This window comes from Homarus americanus, unplaced genomic scaffold (assembly GCF_018991925.1).
Source record: "Homarus americanus isolate GMGI-L3 unplaced genomic scaffold, GMGI_Hamer_2.0 scaffold32583, whole genome shotgun sequence".
In the NCBI taxonomy this organism is placed as follows: Eukaryota; Metazoa; Arthropoda; class Malacostraca; order Decapoda; family Nephropidae; genus Homarus; species Homarus americanus.
This window is the reverse complement of record NW_024713129.1, coordinates 4930591-4940890: the sequence shown is the minus strand read 5'-3', so window position 1 is coordinate 4940890 and position 10300 is coordinate 4930591. Positions and strand designations below refer to the sequence as shown.

General features: G+C 39.8%; 1 protein-coding gene across 2 annotated transcripts in view; it reads left to right on the top strand.

Moving 5' to 3' along the window:
- The window catches only part of LOC121866407 (zinc finger and BTB domain-containing protein 7A-like), a 140993-nt gene extending 132182 nt beyond the window's left edge, over positions 1–8811 (top strand). For both annotated transcript variants that reach the window (XM_042366064.1, XM_042366072.1), the window contains exon 9: positions 8709–8811. The gene's annotated coding sequence lies outside the window, so the exon portion shown is untranslated. The remainder of the gene's footprint in view (positions 1–8708) is intronic.
- The last annotated feature ends 1489 nt before the right edge of the window (positions 8812–10300 follow it).

The following is a 10300-nucleotide window of genomic DNA, read 5'->3' as shown; positions in this document are numbered from 1 at the left end:
TGCTGGAATTCTTGTAAGATAGCGATTAATTTGAGTATAAACATACCTTATTTTGTACCATACATAATAATTTTAGGAATTAACTGAGTGTAATGACTGTTTATCAGACCACAGCTTACAACCCAGAGAAATACAACACACCACAGTAAGTAGATGCCCACGTGGTAACCCACATAGGTTGACACACCCTACAGTGATAGTAAGACCTGACCCAGGAGAGGTCACGGACAAGGTAACTGAGTTAACACGGCGTTATTACCGTGTTGCTCAAGAAACTACACCTGAACAAGCTGTCCAGACCTGACCCAAGAGAGGTCTGTCTCATTGACCCAGAGTTCTCACTGCCACGCGATTAGCTTAACCCGGCGACATGACCGTGTTACTCAAGACTCTACCCTCCAGCGAGTTCACCTGTCACCCAACCAGACACACCCAGATTTGTGACGACATCATCCGACTCACGCCAATATAAAGGCCCTGCAGTTCCCTCTTCGGGACAGTCTCATTCGGATTATTATTGTAATAGGGAAGGAGCCAACAGCTTCTCCTCAGAGGGAGACTTCCCTCCCCAGTACTGCATCTACAGCTAGCAGAGTCTCCCACAGGAGACATAGTCCAGCACTACCTTCAACAGCACCTGCTGGGCCTCCCTCAGGTCACACATGAGTCATTGTCAGAGCGACCCCTAGTGTGAGTTACTTACGGTGGGAAGTGTATCCATTTCATGTTTGTGTCCTAGAGTCAGTGTCTAGTAACTTCGATATATTGATCTATTAATGTGTCCATGCCATTCAGTTAATTAATAAATAGCTGAACTTAGAGTTGGTGTTCAGATAAATTCCCCCTAAGATCCTTCATTACATTAGTACATTTGAGTACAGGTTGTGATAATTTATGTGGTTGCAGATACGAAGCTTCGTGACACCACTAATATATAATGAGTCTCCATATGCCCTGGTTTATTCATTGATCAGTTGTCTAAGTGCAAATGTAGTCCAGTCGAGCCATCATGTATCAATTAATTTTAAAATAGAAATTATAATGTAAAATGTTACAAGACAATGGTTTAGTAGTGCTGTTAATGTGTGTGCTGTATAAGTGTCTTGGCATGTCACCTCACCACCTGACTCCTGAACAAACTCTTCATCAACTTCAAATCCTACATTGTGATTGGCAAGCTCAAAAGAGGTATTATTAACATATAACTACCACGCTCAACTCCTGGGCTTATTGCAGACTCAGTATTTTCTTCTTTACTTATTTGCTTATTTACTTATTTTCTTATTCTTACTCAACATCAATTACTCAGATATTACACTCTTACTGCACACAACCTTACTGGTGTTACATACATTACCTAGCAGGACCGGTTCCTTGGCCCTACTCACAATACATAGTGCATGGCATCTCCCTGTAGATTACTTTACTGCCACTCCAAGTAGGTACTTCTACTTCACCCACATCTTCTAGTGGTACATCTCATTACAGTTACAAGACTTTACTCCTAGTCCCAAGTGGACAACTTTACTTCTCACACATTACAAGATACTTTACACAACTTACTGACTGTTGGTAGTGCATATGAGATGCACTCACAACATACACGTTAATACTGAAACCAGCAAGTTCATGGGTCCACTACCCAACATGGGATAATTATTTCCTGCTAATTACCCCCCTAACATACACATTACAACACACTCTGTGGACATATAACTTCCAGGGAGCGTCCCAGGGTAGGACACTGGGGCTCACGACCGTTGCTGTGGTCGGTGGTAGCCAGACACATGGCGAGTCTGGGGTTTGGCTCCACGAGGCAGTGGAGCAGATTAATCATGCCGCATCGGTGCCATTGTTTCATATATTGATCCCTGCTGGGTATCTACTGCATCCAGGACAGTTGTTGAGTGATCCAAGAGTCACAATTGGATCTGGAGGCAAACGGGAAGAGCAGGTGTCAGGGGACGAGGCAAGGGACTGGGAAGCATGATGACAACACAATCACAACAAATCTCTCGCCTGGAAACGACAGCGACATTTACCTTATATTACTTCTTACACTGGGTGAATGACAATTCAACTGTTGAAGCATGAACACTGATGAACACAGATATTCACTACAATTGACTGAATCAAACTGAATGGCTAGGGAACACAGAAACATACCTGGAGGCAAACGGGAAGAGCAGGCTTCAGGGGACGCTCTATCTCCCTTACCCGTGGTATATATACCCCTGAGTTGCCAGCGATCGCTACTCACGCAATGACAGAGATTACAAACAACTCAACTGTTACTCATTCAAGGATGACCCTCAGTTGACAAAGGTCTGGCGAATTACTTGAGTTGATTTACACTGACTAATCCAAGATTGAGCTTCCCAGGAGAAAGTGGAATAAACAACGGATTGACAACTGTCTTCACAAAGGTGGGCCTTACAGAGGGATCCCGAGTGTAAAACGAATGGGAACAACACGTCTCCTACTCAGGGGTAGCTAACCAGCAACCCTCTCATGTTTTGCGGTCGTGGAGTTTAATAAGAATCATTAGTTAAACAGACTAGCAGTCGAAGTGACCATGACAACAAAGTACAGTAAAGCCAAAAATGCAAAAAGTCAGAAACACTCCTAAAATTCCCCTAAATCACCCTTAAATCACTACTATATATTTATACACAGGTTGTACCTCTCTAGTCCGGCAACCTCGGGACCTGACCGGTGCCAGACCATGGAAATTCACCCTTTTCCTGGATAGATAGTGACTTGTGCTTATGTTTGGAATCACTAGCACCACTTTCACTGCGTCATGGTCTCTTTGAAGACATATTGAAGGGTTAAATGTCGTATAGTAGTTTCTCAAATTTTGCGAGTTTTTAATTCAACGTATTTTATTGGAACACACAAAAAAAAATAAATAAAAATTTTGACGGCGGAAACTTGAATTTCGACGGGTTTGAACGGCCCGCCAACGTGCATAATCGTGCAAACAGCGTCATTTCTCTTATGTACAAAAGATTCATTATTGTTTATTACTGAATGTCTTTTTTATCGAATTAATGTTTATGTGTGCAAAATGAGCAATACAATTAATTAATAACACGTAGAATATTAAAACACACGAGGAAATAACACAGCATTGTTTTCATTGATTACAAAACCAGTGACTGACTGGTTCTACATATAAAACTGAAGAAAATAAGACCTTGGTTGTAGCTGTAGTAAAATTAATATGGTTGTTTTAAGTAATGTTATTTAATGTTAATAAATGGAACAATAGAAGTAGCTAACGATAATGGTAAAGAAAAAAGAGAGATCGCGTATGTAAGTGCACACACGTGAAAACATTTCGTCATTACTTTACATAAGAATATGAAAGCAACACTTATTTACTGTGCATATATATTTTAATTAATGTTTCTGAATTTGTTTTTATTGAATTAATGTTTGCGTGTGCAAAATTAACAATACAATTTATTAATAATACGTGGAATATTAAAACGCGAGGAGATGAGACGGCTCCCGGCATTGTTTATGTTAAAGCTTACAAAACCAGTGACTGATTGGTTCTACATATAAAACTGAAGAAAATAAGACCCTGATTGTAGGTGTAGTAAAATTAATGTAAAAAAATTAATATGGTTGTTTGAAGTACCTGTAATGTTATTTAATGTTAATAAATGGAACAATATAAGTAGCTAACCATTTATGGTAAAAAAAAAAATGAGACTGCGCGTATGTAAGTGCGCACCCTTTAAAACATATCGTCATTACTCTACATAAGAATATGAAAGCAACATTTATTTACTAATCAAATATATTGAAGGATTAAATGTTGTACTCTGTATAGACAAGCAGAGAGAGAGAGAGAGAGCTGCCGGATGTAAACAAACCTTAATTTCCCGCGGCTTTGTTGTTTTTTTTTACGGGGATTAGCCCACCCGGGCATAGGTCACCGACCCACATTGGGGCCTGAGGGGCAAAAATTTAATACTCCTGTAATAATAATAATAATTTAGATAAGTAAAAAAATAAAAATAAAAATAAAAAATACTGCCTATCTACCTATGGGACAAACTAAAATCGTGTATATATATATATATATATATATATATATATATATATATATATATATATATATATATATATATATATATATATATATATATATATATATATATATATATATATATATATATATATATATACAGTTAACCCTCACTTTACGCGGTTAATGTAACCCGGAGGGTCCCGCGTAAAGTGAGAAACGCGTAAAGTGAATAACATAACATATGGGATTAATTGAAATAGAGTCCGGGCCGACCCCCAAACTCCACTTTTTGACGACACACAACTATGTTGTAGTAAAAATTTTATCTTAACTTTATGATGGTATGAAAAAACAAGTAATATAGAAGAGGTTAGGTTAGGAAAAATAAAGGTTAACATAGGAAAAATAAAGGTTAGGTTAGAAAAACTAAAAGTTAGGTGGAACACTTACAGTAGTAGAAGAGATGGGTCGGCATACGGGGATGGAGGCTGGTTCCGAGGCAGAGGGCAGATTACTGGCCCTCAGGTGAATCACCATTACTAGGTGAATCACCATCACTGTCACTTACAGTTGTCAGGGCTTCCCTGACAAATCCCTCAAAGTCATCTTCACTGTCACTATCACTGGCTTGGGCTGGCTGTGGTGGGTTGCGGGCGAAGAACTCGGTTATGCTTTTTTGACGGCTGGTGTTTATGTTGTCGTGATACACCGTGATGTACGGCTCCATAGCCTGCACCAGCCGGGTATGGAAGACTTCATAGCGGTCATCGTCATTGTCGCGGGAAAGGAAGGACTTCATTTTCTCTGCACACTCCATGGCACCCTTAATATCACTATGAGTTAAACTGTGTTCTTCGGAGAATGACGCACCTTCTTCCTCCTCTTCACTGACGTGATCTTCTTCCACCATCTCGTCGGCAGTCACCTCAGGATCTCTGATCACCTCCAGGATGTCGTCGTTGGTGGTCTCGGAGAAGCCTGGAACTGTAACAGTCTGCGCAGCTTCTCTGGCAAGGTCCACTGCTACTGCAACATTCTGAACCTCACCAGTCACAGATTGACTCCTCCTCTCACCTGGTATTCCATGCAACACATGTCTCCATGCATGACGAATTGTAGCAATAGACAGCTGATCCCATGACTCCACCAAGAAGTCCACAGCTTTCTTGATGTTAAATACTCTCCAGAATTGTTTGAAGAGTATTTTTTGCTGTTCCAACTGTTGATCCTCATCTTCTTCGCTCTTGCTATCGGTGGTGGTGTCACTCAGGTTACGCAACTCTTCCCTGGTGTTGGTGTAGTCGTTTAGGAGCTGGAATTTTTTTGTTGAGAATGCAGCTTTTACATTACAGATTAACTCTTGGTCCATGGGCTGTAATATAGACGTAGTGTTGGGAGGAAGGAAGACCTCTTTTACGTTGGGGTGACGATCTAACAGTAGGGGCGAGTGTCCTGGTGCGTTGTCCAGCAGCAACAAAATATTAAATGGGACATTCTGTCGCTCACAGAATTTCTTTACATCGGGAACAAAACAGTCATCAAACCAGGAGAGGGACAGTGTAGAGAACATCCATGCCTTACGTGCGGTCAGCCAGTGGACATTTAGCTTGGTCATGTCCATGCTCTTGTAGGCGTGCGGCTTGCGGGCTGTGTGGATCACCGATAACTTGAGCTTACAGGTACCAGAGGCATTGGTGGTAAACAGGACGGTGATGCGTTCCTTCTGCATTTTCCGGCCCCGAATCCTGCAGGCATTCTTTACAACGAAGGACTTGGAAGGTAGTTTTTTCCAGAAAAGACCAGATTCGTCCATGTTAAACACCTGGTCGTCACTGTACTGTCCTTCCTCCATAATCTCACGTAAAAACGGAGGAAATTCCCGAGCTGCAGCACGATCAGCACTCACTTCTTCACCACCAATGTTTATATTGGTGATCTTGTTCCGGATCTTAAACCTTTGTAACCATCCAGAGGAAGCATTAAAGGGTTTGGGCTCTGAAGTTCCCATCTTTCGTGCCACTGCTATGTACAGTTCACGTGCGTAGTCCTTAACAGAGCGCGTGTCGACCGCCATGTTCCGTCGCGCCTGACGCACCAAGTACCTCACAAGTAATTTTTCTGTCTTGAGAAGCACCTGGTTGTGAAAATACTTGATCATAGAAGCACCTGTAGACTTTGTGATCTTCATGTGCTCCTTTATCTTGGCTGAATCCTTCTTTATAGTCCGGATCGTAGATTCGTTCACGCCATGCTGGCGCGCCAAATCAACCTGCCTTGTTCCTTTCTCCAACTCTTGGATGATGCTATACTTCACCTCGTAGCTTAAGGAACGTCGTGTCTTCTTTGGTTTAGTGCCGCTGGGTCCAGGTAAGGAAAGGTTTCTCTCTGGGGGTGGTGGTCCGGCGGAAGCCATTTTACGGAACAATGGATGCGCGTTTACACGGAGTGGCCTTGAGGGATGAAACTGCCGCGGCTAGGTCAAGCGTCGTCTTTCCTCCCTCCCTCCCTCCCCCGGGTGGACACGTCATAATACTTTAAGCCAATTACAGCTAGCAGCAGAGGGGGGTAGGGATGCATGGTCAATCACAGGTCTGATACGTCATATGACGTCAGTGATAACGCAACAAAGACACACACTGCGCAACCTTACCGCGCCGCTTGCCCAAGCGGAGGGAGGAGGAGGGAGAGGCAGGCAGGCAGGCCGGCGGGTGGGGCGAATCTAAAAATAGCGTCGCGCCGGACACTCTCCGCGTAATGGGGTTCACGTACCGCGTAATGTGAGCACCTGAGGTTCTGGCAAGGCACCGCGTTAACGTGGAAACGCGGAATGCGGGACCGCGTAAAGTGAGGGTTAACTGTATATATATATAAAGTTACATATATCGAGCCAAAAATAATAGTTGAAAAACTTTATGTAGACAGAGCTTGTATGGCTAAATTTTTGAATGACCAATAATTTTAACACTGTATAAAAAAATGCACAAATATTAAAGAGCACAATTTTCTTGATATTTACTCCATTGGAAACGAATGTAAACATAGAAGAGATTACTGAATTGGCTGAGTATCTCCTCAGCTTATCAGCTGATGTTCAAAACAAAACGTGATTTTCGTAAGGATTTCGGTAATCAATTTTTTTTCGTTAACGGAATTGAAGATTCTTATGGAAGATAATTCGTTAACTGAAATTTCGTTAACCGAGGGACCTCTGTATACTTATCACAATCTCCATAAAAATACTTTAGATTTCGTGTTTATTCAAGACATCTTCAGGTCATGAGACCCATTAATCCACCAAAGAAAGGGTGACCTGACATTCCACCAGGTCAGTAATATGAGACTACTATTCCCCCACCCTACCTCCACCTGACATTGAGTCAAGTCAGGTCAAAGAAGAGAGACAAAAAATATCGTCTTCCATTTATGGTGGAAACTATCACTGACTGCTCTCTGCCGCCCACAAAGTCAACACTTGTTTATGTAGATGCTACAATTACAAAGAATTATAGTTGAGGTTAAACAAAGGTTTGGTATAGTTTAAACAGCCATTTTTCAAGGATATTCTATATTATCAATTTATTTTAACACAAGCTTATACTGTATAATCCCTGATTTACATATTTATGAACATTATAAAACAATATTATTTCCTCAGTTTATATATATATATATATATATATATATATATATATATATATATATATATATATATATATATATATATATATATATATATATATATATATATATATATATATATATATATATATTATTTTTTTATATTAATTTATGTATGTTTGTTGATGAAGGCCAGTCAGTGTTTGTTCTCCCTGTATGTATGAACTCATTGATGTTAAGCATCAACAATATGGATGTGTTAATATTAGGTGATGTACAGTATGGGGATGAAAAGTGTTAGATTCAACAAAATAGATGTGTGCTAACCATTGTATTAAGGTGTGTTAACTACTGTATGATGATGTGTGATAACTACTGTATGATGATGTGTTAACTACTGTAAGATGATGTGTGTTAACTACTGTATGATGTGTGTTAACTACTGTATGATGATGTGTGATAACTACTGTATGATGATGTGTGTTAACTACTGTATGATGATGTGTGATAACTACTGTATGATGATGTGTGTTAACTACTGGTTGGTGATGTGTGTTAACTGCTGAATGATGATGTGTGTTAATTACTGGATGGTGATGTGTGATAACTACTGGATGGTGTTGTGCGTTAACTACTGTATGATGATGTGTGTTAACTACTAGATGGTGATGTGTGTTAACTGCTATGTGAGAATATGTTGCCTTGAACAGGTAGATGTGTTATCAAGGGAAATGTGTGGTAGCTTGTGTATGAAGGTGTGTGTTCCACTTAAGGAGGATGTACTTTAGTAATAAGTTAAGTGTGTTAACTACTGTACTGTTTGAAATATGTGTATTTGCTTCAGCACGGTGGATGTGCCTTTTAAGTTTTATGAAGGGTATAATGTTGTCACTAGTGAGGCAGATGTACCTTATGTACTGTAAAGGCAGGTTTAAGTAAAGTGGCTTTTGTAACATGAGTAGTATTTTGTAGACTTATTATTTTTATTAATGAGTTTGGTGGGAGTTTTGTTGAGCTTTTTGTGAAGCTGCTGTTCCTCTTCTAGGGGATGGGTAGAGGACTGCCGTCGGGGTTGTCACCAGCTGTGCCACCAGGACCACCAGCAGGAGGACCTCACACTTGCCACTTTTGTTTTCGGCCATTCTTCTTACGGTCAGACCTTACCCGTCATCTGAGAATTCACACTGGAGAAAAGCCTTTCACTTGCCCTTACTGTGATCACATGACGGCACGCAAGTCTAGCCTAAAGAAGCACCTCTTAAGCAAGCATTCTGCTATGGCTACTGTAAACTTTTGAAATTTTCAGGTTTCCTCAAGTACTGTATTAACTAAAATATAAAGAACACCTTCTCAAGTATTGGCAAGGTTGCTAGTGCACGAGAATCTACAGTATTTAACTGCCATAAAGCAAGAAAATACCATACATTAGCAGGTATATTGCAGAAATTTGTCTTTGAAATAACATAGCAGATTAATGGAAACACTTGCTGCCAAAGACCTTTGGAGTTGAAAATTTGCTCTATAACATCCCTGGTGTCCACTTGGGTACCTGTTTATGAAATTTAAGAAGACAAAAAAAAATTATAGTAATTGCTTATCTCTTGACAGTACACTATAAAGAAAGATAATTGTTTTTGCAGCTCTCCTCTCACTGATAAGGATAGAAATTACATCAATTTCATGTCTTCATTATTGTTGTAAGTTTCCTGTTTGTGATATACAGTATTACCCCGCTTAACGCGCTTTCACTTAACGCGTTTTCGCATATACGCGGTGCCTTGCCAAAGCTGAACTTTCACTTAACGCAGCATTTTTCATCATATACGCGGTGAGTGTCCGGCTCGAGAGCTATTTTTAGATTCGCACCACCCCCCCACCCGCCACCCTGCCTGACTGCCTGTTTTAGCTCATAAAATTCATACAAATTACCCAGCCAGAATATAATTTACATTGCTGGAATTCTTATAATTTGGTGATCATTTTGAATATAAACAACATATATTTTGCATTAAACATACAATTTTTAGATAAAAATTGTTCTCTAGGTAATTATGTTATCTTTTGTCCAAAATATATGACATTTATATTCAAAATATTCCTGGTCTTACAAGGAATCCAGCAATGTCAATTATATTATCCTAACTTTAGTTTGAGGTATTATTTATTAAAATTTAGTGGTTATCCCACACATCTCCTTGGGACGGTTGGTGGGGGGTGGGGGGTGGGGGGGAGGGAGGGACCGACCGACCGACCATCTGTTACCCGTGAAGAATTATTTTTTTTTTTATTAACTGAAGATATTTGTTTTAGCTCATAAAATTCATACAAATTACCCGGTCAGAATATAATTTACATTGCTGGAATTCTTATAATTTGGTGATCATTTTGAATATAAACAACATATATTTTGCATTAAACATACAATTTTTAGATAAAAATTGTTCTCTAGGTAATTATGTTATCTTTTGTCCAAAATATATGACATTTATATTCAAAATATTCCTGGTCTTACAAGGAATCCAGCAATGTCAATTATATTATCCTAACTTTAATCTGAGGTATTATTTAATACTAAATGTTAAAAACTCTTGAATGGAGGATTGGTGGGGGGTGGGGGGAGGGTTGGGACTGACCACG